Source organism: Miniopterus natalensis, chromosome X, assembly GCF_054644295.1.
Source record: "Miniopterus natalensis isolate mMinNat1 chromosome X, mMinNat1.hap1, whole genome shotgun sequence".
Taxonomy (NCBI): Eukaryota; Metazoa; Chordata; class Mammalia; order Chiroptera; family Miniopteridae; genus Miniopterus; species Miniopterus natalensis.
The window spans coordinates 103,614,377-103,632,782 of record NC_142103.1 but is presented as its reverse complement, the minus strand read 5'-3'; the positions used below and the strand labels follow the sequence as shown (position 1 = coordinate 103,632,782).

Genomic DNA, 18,406 nt, shown 5'->3' with positions numbered 1-18,406 from the left:
ACTTCAGACCTCAGACCTCAGGAGGGCATTTTATAGCAACCGCTCCCCCCATTGATTCTTGGAACTCCTGTCACAGAAGTCTGTGCAGCCTTGCAGGGCGTCCTGTGTCAGGGACACCGGGTTCTCTCTGGGCATGAATGCACCAAATGTAGGCGAAGGAGATTGGCCTACCCGGGCCTCCAGAGACAAGAGGTGACAGAGCCAGCTGGGCAAGGCTGAGTGGCTGAGCCGAGCACGTGATGCTCCCAGGCTGGCTGGGGGTGGGGTGGTGAGGCCTGGGCGTGAGAGGCTGAAATGGACTGTCACCTCTAACAGGAGAGGGAGCCTGTCAGTTTCTGTCTCCGTCAGGCCCTGAACCCACAGGAGCAGGGGATTTTGGTAATGTTTTAACTCTATATCTCAGGAATCTGAAAGCAAAAGGTAAGTTGCTTATTACTGTGAAAAACAAACTAGAGCAGAGTGACCTAGAAAACCGCACGGCCACTTTGTTGATTTTTAAAATGTGTTGAAAATAATCAATGGCCAGGAGAGGGCCATATTTATCCTTAAATTAGAGACTGGCCTCTGAACAGAAATTTTGTTCATCTGGAGGGAACGGTGGTAAAATGCCCGGGTTAAATATAGAAGGGCATGAAGGCTGCTGGAATAAATAGTAAGTCAGCCCGCCGGCTTGTAAAACAATCTATTTCACACCCCTTTCAGGGGCGCGAGCAGGGGAATGTGAAAATGGTGATTCAAACTCAAGTGCAAGTAAACCAGTGTATGTGAAAGTGGAATACAAATAAAGACAGTTCCTGCTTTTGTCCTTTCACAGTTCAGATGCGTTTATGTGGTTTGGCAGGAAAAGTTGCTATGTTCGCTGCTCAAGTTTGAAATATGACATTTCAAATCTCTGAGTGACCACAGTTGGAGTTGTCTGAGGCTTTCTAGGCAAGGCTGCTGTCAGTTGTGCGAGGGAGATGTTGACATTATGCATATTTGCTGGAATAATAAGATGACTCACTTCTGCAGGATGTGATAAAAATTAGAAAATGTGAAATAATGAGCTACTGGGAATTAACTCTGTCATGTCAGAGAGATCAGATTCCTTTCCAGAGGATTTAAGAAAAGAAACACAGACATGAGTACAACCATGATCATGCAAAAGGGCCTGATTTTAAATAATCAGATGTAGTATAAATATGTTGTCACTATCTTTTTCTTTGGCAAATCCAGGTTACTATTGGAAAGCCGCTATTGAGAGTAATTAAAAGCATGATTCATCAGTGCAATTGGTATAATATTCCATGATGAATGTGCTTCAAATGAAAGGGTTTGCTATCATGTTTCATACGCAATGTGCAACACTGACCCTCTATGCAAGGTATGTCTGTGCACTCAACATTTTAACTGTCAATTCAATTTGCAGAAAATATATTTACTTCTCCATTGCATTTGATAAAGACTTGAAAAAGAAAACTCTAAATTATTTCCTTCCATTACTAATTCCCCTTATTTCGAGCTCTCTTGCAATCCTATTACAGGCGTGGAGCCTGTAATCATTTGGATTTCTCCCTCTGTGCGATTGTTTCCCGTAGTTGGTGGAGAGCCAGGCCAGTCGCGCCGCGAGCTCAGCCCCGAGGGAGGCTGGAGCGGGGCTTCCCGGCCACTCGCTCCTCACCCCCAGGGACTTCCAGGGTCCGCTCCCGCCCACCCGCCACCTCCCACTGCCACCGCCCGCCCGCTGCCACCACCCGCCCCAACGGTGTCACGTTGCGGCGTGGGACCCGCCTCCGGTGACGTCATCGCGCTCTCAGCCTTCGCCTTGAAGAAAGGATGCTCTAGGGTGCTGTGCAGGTGGGTGGCCCGGCTGCACCATGCGGCACTGCAGGTAAGGGGTGCGCGTCGCCGTCGAGTCCGGGCCTCAGGCCTGCAGCCCAGCGGCCCCCCAGAAAGCCCTGGCGGGGCCTCCGGCAGCCGCGAGTCTGCAGGCCCCCAGGCGCGGGGCTGCGGGGGGATGGAGGGGGGCTTTTGCAGCCACGCGTGACCTGTATCTTTGCATGTTCATCCTGGGAAAGTGTGCAGGGGCCAAACAGGAAGACCTGGCCTCTTGCTCAGGAGGGGAAAAAATCTGGAATGGTCCCCGACACATGCATTATAAAAGAGAGGCGGGCTTGGCCGAGATAACTCAGCCGTTTGCAGCTGTCACTGTGCTTCTTAAAAGAATGGCCCATTTACTAATCCTCCTGACCCGTTCGGCCTCAGCACCGAGCTCTGTTTCTTTAAAGCAAAAGCTGCTTTGCTCTGGACAGAAGGGGAACTTCTCTGTCAGCAATTTAAACAGCTAGATATGTGATAGAATTGTTTTGCATTGTTTTGCAAGGTTCCAGCATTTCAAGGGGATATGTCATAAATGTAGTTTTTTTCCTTTCAGGTGTTTTAAGTAGATTTAAAAATAACAGTATCCAATAAAACAAACTACACTACACTACAATGCAGTGCGTTGCAGCCTCTAGAGATAACACGCTAGGGTATGAGAAAGCACATCAGCTCTCGTAACATCACATCTCTTAAAAACAAAATGGTCTTTGGAAGGGGGTGGGGTGGAGATGACACCCAAGCCCAAGAACTCCCAGTGCTCTTTGAATTCCCTTGCTGAATAATTAGCTTGCTGAATGGAGGGGCTGATGATGACTCAGCCACAGATGGAAGGGGGTCAGGTGACTATTCAGTTCGGTGGGATTTTTATGGACCCTTGACAGGTCCAGACCTGTGTTTAGATTCCTTTCTCTGGTTCAAAAACAACATGAGGCCAGGACAGGCGCGGGTGCCCTTCGGAGGAGAACGTGGCTTCCTTTCCTGTAAGGCCGGAGCCCCCAGGAGCTGTGGCAGCCAGGAGCTGTGTTGGGACTCACCGTGAAGTGTGGCCCAGCAGCAGCTGGTGGGGAGCTGCACAGCCAGGCCGCTTTAGTTGGTAATTGAAGCAGGCGTTCCCCTCAGAGGCCGCACACCCGCTGCGCGGCTGCAGCAACCCGGGATTTCTTTATTGCCACGTTCTTCATTTGGCTCAGGCTGGCTTCATCGGGTCTCCATCCTCGCTTCTGCCCCAGCCCAGCCCGGCCCGAGCAGAGCCGAGCAGATGGTAGAGAGGGAGTCCTGGACTGGATTCCACATCTGGCTTTGGGGCTGTGTAACCTTGGACAAGTCACTTGGTGTCTTTGGGCCTCAGTTTCCTCATACTCGAAGTAACCCAGGAATTTAGAACAGGGTTCCCTATCCTTGGCACTAGTGACATTTGGGGTGGAATCATTCTGTCATGGTGGGGGTGTCCTGTGTTTTGTGGGATGTTCGGCAGTATCCCTGGCCTCCACCCACCAGGTGCCAGTAACAAACCTTCTCTTCTGTCCAAGTTGTAACAACAGGCATTGACCCCTGTGTGTGTGGGCGGGCATCCATTGGCTGGCTGAGGGCCACTGATTTAGAAGGTCCCCACATGTCTTCAGCTCTGGTATTCTCGAATTCATCTTCCTATGGTTTGTTTGATGCTGAGCCCTTGCTCAGAGATCGGACTCCCTTCCATATGTTGTATATGTTGGAAATACAATGGGAGGCTCTTTTATGCTGTGAGGCTCCAGAAATAGCTCTGCCAGAAGGGGAGGACTGTTTGTGTGCTGGATGTAGCTGGGAAGCCAGCTTGGCACAGTGTCAGGGAGAGGAAACCGCCAGGCACTGGGTCAGCGTGTGTGTGTGTGGCAGACCTGCAACATGTCCTTGTATGGGGCTACTCGCATCCGGAGGGTGGACTAACAGTTGAGTCTCTCTCCTGTTGCAAAGGTGGGAAAAATGGTACCTGCAAAAGCATGAGCAGGAAATGAGATGAGGGGCACTGGTGGTGCCGATGGGGGGAGGGGGTGGTGGCAATGTCCGCCGCAGGTTGAGGAGGTCAAGACAAACTGCCCTGGGCCCCTGACATGGACACCTCCTCTAGTCGGTGGGGGTGACATGCTTTAAGCTTCAGTGCAGGACTTGTGTCTAAAGTCTGTCCTCTGCCACTTGGTAGGGCAGCTTTGCTCATAGCCCCTCCCCTCGGAGCAGCTGCTGAATCCATACAATGGGGCCACTGCACTTGCTGTCTTGCTCCCTTGGCTCTTTGGGGGGATAAGATAGATGTAAGAAAGGTCTGCATGCTTGGGAATTCCCAAGAGACAGGATGAGGCGATGGCTGTGGCATTGCAGGTGGGGGCTTAGAATAGCCAGTTCAGTTGTCCTTGTCACCCCCCTCCACCCGGCCTGGAACTGCAATGTGTCCCTCTCCCCATTCCCCTGCCATCAGCTCTCTCTCGGATTCTCCTGGCCCCATAAATCTGGTCTCCTAGGGAGGGTTGGTGATCAGTGTGAGAGAGCCGCTGTGCAAGGCTGGGCGCAGCAACCACTGCCACCCTCTCCCGGCCACTGTTCTTACAGTCACGTTCCGGGCCCTCCAGGCAGCTGCCCTGTATCCCGTATCCCACAGTGGCCCTTGCTGCCAGCCTTGTGTGCCTCAGATGTCTCGGCGCTCTCAGTAGGCCATTGGGCCCTGTCTCTGCAACACGTCAATATTGGGCAAGAAAATAAAAAGGGGGAGGATTCTCCATCAAATGAGACTTATGAGACTAACTGTCGTGGTCAGCACTGCTGTTGGGGCACAGTTCCAGGGACTGGGTGGCTTAACAGCAAGCATTTATTTCCCACAGTTCTGGAGGCTGGAAGTCCAAGCTCAGGGTGCCAACATGGTTGGGTTCTGGTGAGGACCCTCTTTGGAGCTACAGATGGCTGCCTTCTCCTTATGTCCCCACATGGCAGGAAGAGAGCCAGCGAGCTCTCTGACCTCTTCTTACGAGGGCATTAGTCCATTCACGAGGGCTCCACCCACACAACCTGATCACCTCTCAGTGGCCCCGCTTCCTAACACCGTCTCATTGCAGGTTAGGATTTCAACATATGAATTTAGAGAAGACACATTCAGTCTTTGACGATGACCAAATATAGCTGGTAGTCCTTAATTGGATCCTAGCCTGAACAAACATCTATAATAGGCACTTGGGGACACCTGGGTTATGTTTATGTGACTGCCTACCAGCTGATACGAAGAAACTACTGGACATTTTATGAGATGTGATATTTTGTGGTGCAGTAAGCACCCAGCTAAGCCCTCCTGGATTGCAGACAGAAACAGTGAGCTCAGATGCTTTGAGATACTTTGTTACACAGCAGTGGATACACTGTGTGTTTGTAGAGTCTTATTCTTTGAAGATGCATGCTAAAGTGGTCAGGGATGAAGTGCCATGATAGAATAAGTTACTTCTTACATTTAAAAAACATTTTTGGAGATGTCCTTAATAAATGGCTGAATAGAAGACATGAATTTATACCTGCCTCTATGTTCAGTCTGTTGCAAGATCACATGTCATGTAGCCTCTGGAAAATTCTGCTGTACACTCACAGGAGAATCAGAATAGAAAAGGTAAATAATTTAAGATTATTATAAAAATACTTTGACAGCATAGAACCCCCTAAAGAGTCTTGGGGACCTTCTAGGTGTCCTCAGATCACACTTTGAGGACCACTGCTCTAGATCAACAATTGACTTTTCAATGGTTCTGGTAAGTGGAGAAAGAACGAGATGAGGCAAATATGGCCCAATAGGAACGTTTGTTGAGTCCATCAGTGTTCCTCATTGGACTCTGGATAATGTTCTGTGTAGTTGAAAATGTTCATAATAGAAAGTTTAAAAAAGAAAGAAATGCAGACTCTTTAGACAGGTGGGGGGTTGTGATGGAGGAGGTGTGGGAGTGGGGAGCGTTTTCACCGGAGCTCCACGTGCCCTTGTTTGGAGATCAGTTCACATCAGCACGCTCACAGCGTGTCCCCTCGAGGGGTCATTTATTAAACTAGTCCCCTGTTGAGGGACATGTGGATCACCAAGGCTTTTGTAATCAATGCTGGTGGTATTGTATGAATGTAAAAATGCTAAAGAGGAACTGATCCTCAGATCAATTACAGCCAAACCTTGTTTCTCAAATGTCTCGCATCTCAAACAATTTAGTTCTCAACCAAGCTGTTCACAGAGGAAAAAAAAGTCTCGGTTGTTGAACTAAACTTCCCCAGTGACCTGACGACCCTTTCACATTGATACCTTAGCATGACAAAAAGCGGCTCTCAGGCAGCAAAGGAGATAATGCTTTTGTTGCTGGCGAAATCCACTAGCCCAATTTTAACACACAAAGAGACTATCAAGAGTGCTGCTCTTGCTAAGGGTGTGACAGAAACTATGAGCAAGGCAATTGAAGAGGGAGAAAAACTGTTGTTGATTCGTAAAGCAGTTAGCCTGGAACAGCATTTGGGAGGCAGGGACATGTGAAGAGTGAGAATGCAGCCTGCTGCCCTCCTGAAAGACACGGCCTGGAACAAGTGCTCAGAGGGATTCCTCTGAGGCTAGTAGGGGGTGGTTGGATAAATTTAAGAAAAGAAGTGTTTGTTTATAGATTAAACAGTAATTAGACATGTACTGTATATAAGAAAAGTTAAAACAGGGCATCATTTGGGGGTCTGGAACAAATTAATTCAATTTACATTATTTCTAATGGGAAAAAATGATTGGGTTTTCCAACCAATTGCTTCTGGAACAGCCTTCCGGAACGAATGAAGTTCGAGAACCAAGGTTCCATTGTAAATGCATAGAATTTACATGTTGGAAGCTAGCTTCAAATCAGAGTAACCCTTATGTTACTTTGATATGAGGAAAAGATGTCTGGAGAAGTCCGGTGACTTGCCCACAGTCACGTGACCGGCAGTGACAGAGGCGGGGACGCATCCACGTCTCTGGATGCCTCTACAGAATCTTCTCTTCTCCCTCTAGGCTCTGAGGTCAGGGACTGTGTGTGGCCCATTAACCACTGCAGACACCGAGCAGAGCACATGGCATAGCAGGTGCTCATTAAGTACTCGCTGAAGGAACGGTAAGTGAAATATTAGCATCCTGAGAAAAGACCACCAGTATCACGAGAGCTGCAAAGGCATTTCCATAACTGTGCGCCTCAATAGTCATCGTTTATTCACTCGAGTAGCAAATAGTTGCTGGGTCCCTGCTGTGTCTGGGCCAGGCTTCCTTAACTTGACAGTATGGGCATTGGGACTGGATAGTCTATGGTGTGGGCTGTTGTGCACTGTCCCGTGTTACACAGCATCCCTGGCCTCCACCAACTCGATGCCAGTACTAACCACTGCTCCACCCCCTAGTTAGGACAGCCAAACTCCAGACATTGCCAAATGTCCCCTGGTGGGCAAAATTGCCCCAGTTGAGACCTGCCACTCTTGGCAGTGGGATATACTGGAACCAAATGGGCAAGGTTCATGCCCTCTTGTTAATGACACTCGAGTTAAAATATAGCAGGAGGCGAGGATGGACAGTGATGGGTAGAGAATGCTCGTTAGACAAGTGGTCACAAAGGCTGCTCTGAGGCTAGCACGTGAACAGGGACCCAGAGGAAGTGTGGGAGAGCTTTGTTAGCATCGAGGGGGCTGAAGGCTCAGGGCTGAGGGGACAGACAGTGCAGAGGCCCTAAGGCGAGGCTAGGCCCAGTGCATTTCAGGAGCTGCAGGGAGGGCGGTGCACCCAGAGGCAAGGAACCCGGAGAAGACTCTGTGGGAAAGGTGTATGCTCCGAGGGGTAGTGGGGAAGACCTTGCCGAGCTTGGCAGGAGGGCCACCGACCCTGGACTGTTCTAGGTGTGATGGAAGGCCACTGGATGCTTTTGGATGGGGGAGTGATATGTCAAGACTTGTGTTGGAAAGGGTGACTCTGGCTCCTATAAGAGAGTCAGAGGTAGCTGAGGCGGAAAGCAGGGCGGCGGGCGAGCAGTGACCTGGGTGACCAGGTGAGCTGACTGTGCCTCTCACTCAGCAGCAGTGTTGTGCTGGGCACCTGGGTGGGCCTTGCCTATCAAGGTGGTAGAATTGGGCCCGTGTAGTTACCATGCTCCCAGATGGCGCCTCATGTCCCAGTCAGGGCAGTGTTCCCCTGATGGGTGGTGATCACAGGGACAGCAAAGGAACCAGTGTGTACATTCTGCATATGATACTAGAAAGGTCTCTGGCTGTCTTATTGTGAATGTACTCACCTGAGTCCCCAGGTTACTGTTTGGTGGCTGTGATTCTTGGAGTCACAGTTAGATCTGTATACAGCTTTCTCACTGCCCTTTGAGCCCAGCACATTTTGTCACTGAGTCTGTGAGCTGGCTGTTCTCTGTGCCTGAGGGCTGTTCTCTGTGCTTGAGGGCTGAGTCCCCAGGCCGCATGCTCGCTGGGCCAGATCATTCCCGCCCATCGGCACCTGCCCTGAGCTCTCCCTGCCCCTGCCATGCATAGGCCCCCATCATCTTGTATTTCCTTCCTCCTGGACCTGTTTCCCTTGGCAGCTTTGTTCCTGGGGATCTTGCTGACTGTCTGCTGGTCTTTGTGCGATTCTTGGGAGCATGGAGCCTGGCCATTGGTTGAACTGGTGACAGTCCCAGGCCAGAGCCTTCCCTGTCCGAGGTGATTGAAGTCACATAGGGGAGTCCAGAAGGGCTGGGGGCAGGCCCTGGACCCTCCCATTAGCAGAAGCTCTGATGCCCAGGGCAGGCCTGGGGCTTAGCCAGAGGCAGACCGCACACAGAGCCTGCATGCTGCTCCCCCTCGGGAAGTCTGCTTCCTGCCCTGGTGGCCGGGTGGCAGCGGGGCCTGCTTCTCTTGTGCCCTCCCAGCAGTTTTGACCACGTCTGTCTGTGGGCTGACTGAGCTTCTCCACCTCTTGGTTCTTCATGTCCTTTCTGGCTGCAGATGCTGAATGGGAAACATTTTTTCCCTCCACTGTTACCCTTGGAGGTGCTGGCTGCTTGCAGGAGCCTTGTGGTTAATAGGAGGCCGAGCGCCTCCATGACAGGAGTCATTTTTCCTCTTCGCTTAGTCACGCCACTATCAGCACCTCTGTGACCTTACAAATTGACTGTCGGTTCAGCCCTTGCCTTGGCCCCCCAGCTAGAAGGGGGTTGAGCCACCCTGGGCCATGTTCCCTGTGGCCTTGTTCTGGGGACATGGGAGGGACACCTCGAGACTGTATCTGAAATCTGATGACTCCTTGCACATAACCTTTTTTTTTGTTATTCCTCACATGAGGATATTTTTTCCATTGCTTTTCAGAGACAGTGGGAGGGAGGGAGGGAGAGAGGGAGAGAGAGAAACATCGATGTGAGAGAGACATATGGATTGGTTGCCTCCTACACGCACCCCCACTCGGGGCAGGGAGCAAACCTGAAACCCAGTTACCTGCCCTTAACTGGGAGTCGAAGCCAAGACCCTTTGCAGTGTGAGCCAACACTCTAACCACTGAGCCACACTGGCCAGGGCATGTAACCTTTAAAAAGTTGCAAGTCACCAGTATCTGTTAAATTTGATTTTCCCATGAAGGGAAGGAGTGCCCCACACAAGCGGAACAGAGATTGCTGTGGAGATACATGGTCAGAGGAGGTGAGGCTGAGGAAGTCCCAGGAGAGGGAGGGACACAGAGCAGCTGTCATGGGCTGAATCCTGTCCCTCAAAATTCACATGTGAAGCTACCCCCAGCCCCTCAGAATGCGATGTTATTTGGAGACAGTGGCTTTACAGAGGTCATCAGGGTAAAATGAGGCGATTAGGGTGCACCCTGACCCTGTCTGACTGGTGTCCTTATAAGAAGAAGCAGAGATTCCTGGGACAGAAGGAACCAGCCTGTTGTCACCGTAGTGACGTCAGACTTCCGGAACTCTGAGGCTGTCTTCTCTGTTGTGACACTCAGTCTCTGCCCGGTGCTCAGAGCCGCCCAGCCTCTGTCCTGTGCTCGGCCGCCGCCCCAGTGAACTAACACAGCAGTGTTTTCGGGGAGGTGGGAGCCTTCCCCCGCTGGGAGTCAGAGGTAACCGCGTGCCCGACTTAGGCTCTCACCCCGAGGCCTGCTGGGTTGTCGTGGAAGAAGGGCCCTGGAGACCTGGGCTCCAGTCTGTGAGACTTGGACCTGTCACCTAACCTTTCCTCTGCCTCGGTTTGTTTAACGTGGGCCTGAGGGTGACAGTATTTCATTCAGGGAGTGTCAGAGCCCTAAGGACTGAATATCTGAGATGTGCCTAGCACGATGCTCTAGATGAAGCTGCTGTTTATTATTATTATTATTTTATCTTTATTGTTGAGAGTATTACAGCTGTCTTCCCCTTTTCTCCCCCTTGCCCCCCACCATCTGGTTCTGTTATTATTATTATTGTGACAAGGAGTCTCTGGGGACATTGTGAGTCCTTGGCCCTGGCAAGGGGCACGCAGATACCTCCTGCCCCTCTCCCCGGCCCCTGGGGTGGGGTGTGGGAACACCGAGCCCATTATTTCACCCAAGGCCACGTGAAGTTGGCTTGATTCCCTTTCCAATTCGCAGGCTGTGTTCCAACATGGGACACATAGCTGGTGACCCTGGGGCCATAGGAACCTGCGCAGAGGGAGGGTTGGGGCCCATACAGGCTCTCTAGGCCTCTGGGAGCCCCTGATGAGGGAGCAGAGCCGGCGGCCCGGGAGGCCGGCCAAAGAGGAAGGCGGGGGAACAGGAAGCATCCCTCCCCACTCTGCTGGCTGCAGGCAAAATTTTGAAACAGGCAAATTTTAATTGTCACATGTCTTTCTGCACGTCCTTTGTCTCTGACCTTCCCCCTTGTTGGGACTTGGGACTGTTGCTGGTCCTGTGGCCCTAGGCCCCTTACCACGCGGCCACTAGGGGCCCTTCTCACTGTCAATACCCCTGGGTCTTTGCCCTCCAGGGAGCCCGGCTTGGGGTCTAGAGGGTTAGCTGGGGCGCGAATGAGCTGTGGCCCCTCACCACCCTAAAGGTGTCTGCGTTGAAAAAAGTGAGACCCCATGACCTCAGATGAGTGTGAAATTGGTGAGGTCGCGGGCAAGGGGGAGAGCTGAGACGAAAAGCTGTGACTGGGGTGGGGCCAGCCTCCAAGGTAGACCCTGATGACCCTGGCTCCTGGTGTTCATGCCCACGTGTAGTCCCCTCCCACCCTGACCATGCAGGGCTGACCTGTGCCACCAATAGGACACGGTGGAAGCAATGGTGTTTGACCTCCAAGGCTGGGTCACAAGAGACTGTACTGCTTCCACCTTGTCCCTTGGGTGACCTGCTCTGGAGGAAGCCAGCTTCCATGTCCTGAGGACACCAAGCAGTCCTGTGGAGATGCAGGTGGAGCAGAACCCCAGCCTCCCGCCAGTAGCCGGCACCAACTTGTCAGCACGTCTGGGAGCCACCTGGGAAGTGGGACCTCCTGCCCCCATCAAGCCCTCAGATGGCTATAGCCAGGGCCCATAGTTTGACTATAACCTGCTGAGAGACCTCGAGCCAGGAAGACCCAGCCGAGCGCTCCTGACTTCCTGACCCTCAGAAACTAAGGTCACACGTTTATGTGTAGCTGCTGAGTTCTGGGGTAACTTGTTATGCAGCATTGGGTAGCAAATACAGCTGGTAAGAGCCCAACGTTTACGGAGGGGAAGTCAGCTCCCCAGGCTGTAGCTGCTGCCCTCTTGCCCCTTCTGTAGTGCCACCATCCTCCAATGGCTTCACATTTGTTCATGGTGTGGATTCCCCCCAGCGTGGGGAGGAGAGGAGCTTCGTGCAAGGTTTAGGAATATTGATGATAAGTTACAGCATATTGATGATAACTTTGAGTGCATTGATTTTAAGTAAATGCACAACTGCCTATATTTCCTGAAAATGTATATCCCCACGTCCATCTTCATGGCCTGGAGACTTTGGTACAGTAGCCCCTAAATGGCAATAGGATTTGGATGCCTGGTGGTCACTTCGCGCCCTTGGCATTTGCACAGGTGGGATGTGGTTTTCTGTGTGAGCATCTCCCCCTTTCCTCCTGCCCCAGTGAACGTGCCCCCACCTGTGATGCCGTGGGGAGTCCCTGTCCTCTGCCCACTGCACGTGGACTTGCCAGCTCTGGTGCCTGTGCTTTGTCAGGGGCTCACGCTTTTGACCTGACTGATTTCAGTGAGAGATCATTTTTATAAGGGATGATGGGACAGTTATTTTCCAGGAGAAAGAAAGTATTTCATGGCACTTCAGTTGAATAATTTTCCTTGTACATATGTGTCTTTTTTCTCTTGCTGCTTTTAAGGTATTTTCCTTTTCACTGGTTTAAAAATTTGAGTGTGATACGTCTTGGTGTAGTTTTATTGGTTGTTTTTTTGTGTGTGTGCTTGGGGTTTGATGAGCTGCTTGTAGCTACGGTGCTGTAGTCTAACAGTTTGAATGTTTGTGTGGAACAGGATTTCTTGTAGTAAATGTTCTGATCAGCTAATCCAACTTTATTTCAGAAACTTCTTGAGAGAGTTTAAAGGGACTTTCACACCAACTTCCCTCTCCCTCCTCCACTAGGATGGACACAAAGCAGACAAAGCAGGTTGGCCGGCTGGCCTCGGGGACTTTCTGTAGCTCTTGCTTGTTTGTTCGATTTCTCAACTTGTCACTGGTGACATCTGGGGTTGGATCATTCTTTGCATGGCGCTGTCCTGTGCCCTGTGGGATGTTTAGCAGCGTCCTTGGCTTCCACCCACTAGATGCCAGTAGTGCCCCTGTCAGATGTGATTCTCCAGTGTCCCCTGGGGGCAGAATTGCCTCTGTTGGGAGCCACTGGTGTGTTTATCTTTGGTCTCGGCTGCCCGGTTTCCTTTCCCTGCTGTGGACATTCGGTGGGGCTGGTGGCTCCTGGGTCAGCCACCCTGGAAAGAGAGACTTCCTTTTTCTCCGCTGTGCTTGCCCAACCTTGAGTGGGTCCCCTGCATGCCCCGTAGGCAGTCACTGTGCCTGGTGTTGGAGCTGCAGTGCACTCACCTATAAAGTGGGCTGATGCTGGGCCCCAGCCTGGCTGTGGGGCCCAGAAGCTCCCTGCCCCCACCGTGCCCTGCTCTCAGCCTTACCCTCTCCAGGCCACTCTCCACGCTGCTTTCAGGGCCTATTTTAGAGCATCCCACTCTTCTTGAAACAAACAAACAAAACCCTCAACAAACAACTACAACAACAACAATGAAAGTGTGCCTCAAAAGTAAGTGAGCATTTTCAGACAACCCTGAAGTGCCTTCCCTTGTGACCAGAGGGTTTCCTTCCAGCATAGCCCCCCTACCTGAACCTCAGGGACCTCAAGAGTGGGGACGGGCTTGTGCTCTAAAGAACGATGATAATACTGATGCCAGCAGAAGGAATGGGTGCCCCTGCTGCCAAAACCACACATGAAAACTGTGCCTAAGAATCTACGTTTACCGATGGGCAGACCACACTTTTAAACTTCTTAAAATTGCAAAGTATCACAAACACGCCAAAAAGTATGTGACGCCTAAACACATGGCTTCATGGATTGTAAAGGAAACATCTGTGTCGCCAGCCGACACGTGAAATAATTTATACAATTCCATATAGGTGGGAATCACAGACTGTATTCTGATGTGTCTGACTTGGTTAACATGCCGTGTTTGAGACTCATCCGTTGCCAGCACATTGGGGGAAGAAGCACTTGAGTCAGAGGGTGGGTAGGAGGGGAGATGCTCCAGGCAGAAGGGCTGCTTGCCCTCTGGTGGCTGTGTGGTGCAGTGACACCCCCTGTGAGACCAAGGGCACCAAGAAACTGCTGGCCCGCAGACGTAAGCCCCTGAGCTCACATAGGTGGCAAGGAAAGGGACTCTGTAAGGGAGTGATTGATTCATTGTTGGAGCTTCTGCAAATCTGTAAGAAATGAAGATTTTGGGGGGTATTTTTTTTATCTGCCACCTAACTAAGGTCTGGCTCTGAGCTCCTGTTCTCAGGTCCTCTCCTCTCTGTGTCCAACACCCCTCACGGTGCCTTGTGCTGTGGCTGACTTCCAGCTCTGTTGGCCGTGAACAGTTTACAGAGCAATGGAGTGGTTGTATTTTTATTCATGGACCAAGGGTATCTGGGATCTTGTAGCATTAAAACTGCTAATTAGTTGGAGACACTTTTCTCATTGTAGGATGTCATAGAAACCTCAAAGTGTGCCTGTGTGTCAAGCATGTGCACATGTGCATGCAGGTGTGTGTGTGTGTGTAACTACCTTTTATTCTCCCAAAGCTTTCAGGTTGAAGCATTGCTAGTCCAGTACATGCTTGGTCTAAAGCAGAGGCCAGCAAACCACAGAGCCAGCCCACTGCCTGTGTCCATCACTATGATGTCACAGGCACACAGCCACATGCCTCCGTTTACCACTGTCAGGGGCTTCTTCCTGCTCCCAGGGTTGAGCGGGGTAAACGCGACAGAGACTGTATGGCCCGCAAAGCTGAAAATAGTTTTCGTCAGCCTTTGCAGGAAACATAGCTAACCCCGGGTGTCAGTTAACTCACTAGGAGGGGACAGGAAGGAGAAAGATGACAAGGACAGTTTGTTGGAAAGGCTCCTGAAACCCAGATGAGATGCTGGTGGCAATTTCTACCCCGCTTCTGCTGCTTGAGAAACCTGCTGGTACTTACCCTGTGGTGACCAGCCCTCCTTGCTGACTGGAGACTTTTAATTGGAATTGTGACTTTCTACTCCACCTGCCCAAGTCCTCTGGGGCTCAGTGAAGAGACCAAGGTGGCAGATAAGGCGACATGCTCTGATTCAGGAGAGGAATCCTGGCATAAAGTGGTCAGGCTCTTACGGCACCTGGTCATGGCTGGACCAACAGAGGAGGGGACAGTGGAAGGTCTCCAATGACGTGTGTGGGTGGGTGTAAAAATGCAAAATGATGGCAGCCGCTGTGTCATGGCTCCAAGCAGGAAGCCACTCACATATCCATCCACAGTAGAATGGATGAATACACAGAGTTTCTTCCCACAACTGATACTATAAGCAAGAGTTGGAGAGATGCGTCATCCTGTGGGCCACATCGAACTCACTGCCTGTTTCTATGTGACTCTCAAGTTAAGAAGGGTTTTAACATTAAAAAAATATTTTAATTAATTTTTAGAGAGAGAAGAAGGGAGAGGGAGAGAGATAAACATCGATATGAGAGCAACATTGATCGGCTGCCTCCTGCACGCCCCCCACTGAGGATTGAGCCTGCAACCCCGGCATGTGTCCTGACTGGGAATCGAACTGGCAACATTTTGGTGTAAAGATGATGCCATTAACTAACTGAGCCACATTAGCCAGGGCAGTTTTTACATTTTTTTTTTTAATATATCTTTATTGATTTCAGAGAGAGGAAAGGAGAGGGAGAGAGAGAGAGAGATAGAAACATCAATGATGAGAGAGTCATTGATCGGCCGTAGCCCGCAACCCGGGCATGTGCCCTGACCGGGAATTGAACCCCGATCGCCTGGATCCTAGGTTGATGCTCAACCGCTGAGCCACGCCCGGCTGGGCCAGTTTTTACATTTTTAATGAATGAAAAACAACCAAAAGAAGAATAATATTTTGTGACAAATGAAGATATGAAATTCAAATTCCAGTGTCTGTAAATCAAGTTTGATTGAAACACAGCCCAGTCATTGACTTCTGTATGGTCTCTGTCTGCTTCTATGTGACAGGCCGCGTGGCCCACAAATCTTCAAATATTTGCCATATGGCCCTTAACAGAAAAAGTTTGTGGTTATAGAAGCAAAGAGAATGAACAAATGATAATGACACTCAACAACAGGGATGGATCTTAGAAAATAATGTAGAACAAAAGAAGTGGGGAACAGAACATCCCATTTATATAAAGTTCAAAACCAGGCAAAGTGAGGCTGTGGTGTGAGGTCAGGATGGTGATTACCTTTAGGGGCAGGGTAGGGCCTGGAAGGGGCCACAAGGGGGCTTCTGGGGCCTGGTCACGGTCTGGTCTTTGATCTGGGTGCTGGTTATGTGGGTGCATTCCTTTTGCGAAAAAATGCTGAAAATGCTAACCACCAGGTAATCCAGACACGTTCCCCAGATCCAGGCCGGTTGAGTAGCTCAGAGCAGTTTCTGGAATGTAGCAAAAATGGGCATGTTAGTTAGATTTACTACTTTTGTTTACTAAAACTGAAATTCTACAAAGAACAGGAGAAACGGAGAGATTGTAGATAACTCCGTTCCTGGACTTGCCCTGTGATTATGCTCAGCTTAATCCCGGTTTCCTGACGCCGTTTCCCTCTGGTCTGCGGGAGAGGGAGAGAAATTCCGCTGGCAGGTGGGCCTGTGGCCTTGGGCTGGCTCCTACCAGCTCCCGCCGCCTGCGCGCCGCTTGCTTTTTGTATCTAGTTAGTGGTCTCTTCTGAATGACACGTTTTGGTCCCCACTTCTAAGTGTTAAGGGCAACAGTGGTCACAGATATTAGGATAGCTTTTGAAGGTGTGAGATTATCACACAGAGCATCTAAAGTTTTCAATTCACCAACAGGGAAGGGTCCTTTTTAATGATTTTCTGCTTTTAAAAAAATTGTTGTTAACCCTCACCTGAGGATATTTTTTCCATTGATTTTTAGAGAGAGTGGAAGGAAGGGAGGGAGGGGTGGGAGAGAGAGAGAGAGAAACATTGATGTGAGAGAGACATATTGATTAGTTGCCTCCCTCCCATGCCCTGACCAGGCTGGGGATGAACCTGCAACCCAGGTACGTGCCCTTGACCAGGAATCGAACCTGTGGCCCTTCAGTGTGTGGGCCAGTGCTCTAACTGCGGAGCCACATGGACCAGGGCTTGATTTTTCTGCTTTGTAATGACTGATATAAAGATCTGGCAGTGAAGGTAGCTGAAATTTCTGGAAAGTTCCACAGGCTTAGCTGGTATCTGGCAGAGACAAATAGTTTTGATAAATTAAAAAACGTTTGCTGGTCCCTGAGGGGGTGACAGGGGCTGTTACTAAGTTTTGGTGTCTGTGTCATGCCCTTGGGGTGGAAAGTACCTGAGGAATGGCCCATCCATCCCAGGACTCGAGTGTTCGAGAAGAGGCGGTGAGGGTCAACGAGGGTCAGCTGAAGTTGCACAGCCAGATGGGATTCATGCAAATTTCTCATTTATTGGCCTTTCCACTTTGAATAGAAGTATTTCATTTGAAGGAAAGACAATAGTCTCTAATAATGTAAAAGCCTTGAGGAGTTTTCAGGAAAAGATATTTATAAGGCCAGGCATAGAATCATGTTTTAATGTGTTTGGATTGCCAAGGAGGAAGCCTCCAATTCCCTGTGGGGAAGTTAATGCACAGACAGGGTCAGATGGGTCAGAATCATGAGGGTGAACAGGAACTTTCCAGAGAGAGGACAGGAAAGCCGTTCAGGGTGGAGGAAACGGCACACTCAAAGGCGTGGGTTTCTGCCGGACGTTTGGTCAGATGCTGGTAACTCTTACTAGCCTGGGATGGATATTCCTTTATATTCGGTCAAAACTTGATTATTCTTAGAACCTGTGCTTCATCTTGATCTGGCTGCTTTCATGCTTTCTTTTGTCTTCTAGAAACCATTTGTTTTTTCCTGTTAATCCCCACCTGAGGATATTTTTTCCATTGATTTTTAGAGAGAGTGGAAGGGAGGGAGGGAGGGGGAGAGAGGGTGGAGAGAGAGAGAGAGAGAGATTGGTTGCCTCCCGCATACACCCTGACCTGGGCTGGGGAATGAACCTGCAACCTAGGTATGTGCCCTTGACTGGGAATAGAACCCGAGACCCTTTGGTGTGTGGGCTGATGCTGTAACCACTGAGCAATACCAGCCAGAGCTAGAAACCATTTTGTTATTGCCAGTATCCAACTATACAAAGTCCAGGTTTCCTTAAAATGGCACAGATCCCTGTTCTGAGGAGGAGCCAACCCTCAGAGTTGCTTTCAACACTGAAGTCATAGATTATACCACTGGTACTACCGCGGTCAACACGTGCTTGTCTTCATTGTGCCCTGGGTAGAGTGAGCTTTACCGGACAGGGTCTGTTATCATCTGCTGTTGAAAGTGAAAGTGGCTATTTGCATCCTTTTCAGGTTGCTCCTTGTACCATATTGAACTTACATGGGTTAAGTTTATTTCCCAGTTAGCCAGTCCTTGGAATTCACTCCTTGTTGCTTCCAGGTTTGGCTGGATTATCATTCCTTACCCATGCACATCCCCCAGATAGATCCCAGATCAAATTTTTCCCACTTTTCTGATCTGGATGCCCTCACCCTACACTTCTCCTGGCACTCCTGTCTTTCTTAACCCCAACCTCAGAAGTGACGCCCTCATATTCTGGGCCCAGGGAAGCCCCTGATTAGATGTACAGAATAGATCACGTTTATTTTCCATTAGCAATTATGTGTCTAATTGTCATGACCATGGCATTTAAAGATGTAATTGTTCTCCAGAGTGAGTTTTTGTTTCAACCATTATTGCCTGGAGTTGTCACTTGACTAGAGAT

The 18,406-nt window shown here is 50.1% G+C and overlaps 1 protein-coding gene across 1 annotated transcript in view; it reads left to right on the top strand.

Moving 5' to 3' along the window:
• Window positions 1–1,764: 1,764 nt before the first annotated feature.
• The window catches only part of CLCN4 (Cl-/H+ antiporter 4), a 50,903-nt gene continuing 34,261 nt past the window's right edge, over window positions 1,765–18,406 (top strand). Inside the window, exon 1 of the mRNA XM_087813668.1 lies at window positions 1,765–1,836. The gene's annotated coding sequence lies outside the window, so the exon portion shown is untranslated. The remainder of the gene's footprint in view (window positions 1,837–18,406) is intronic.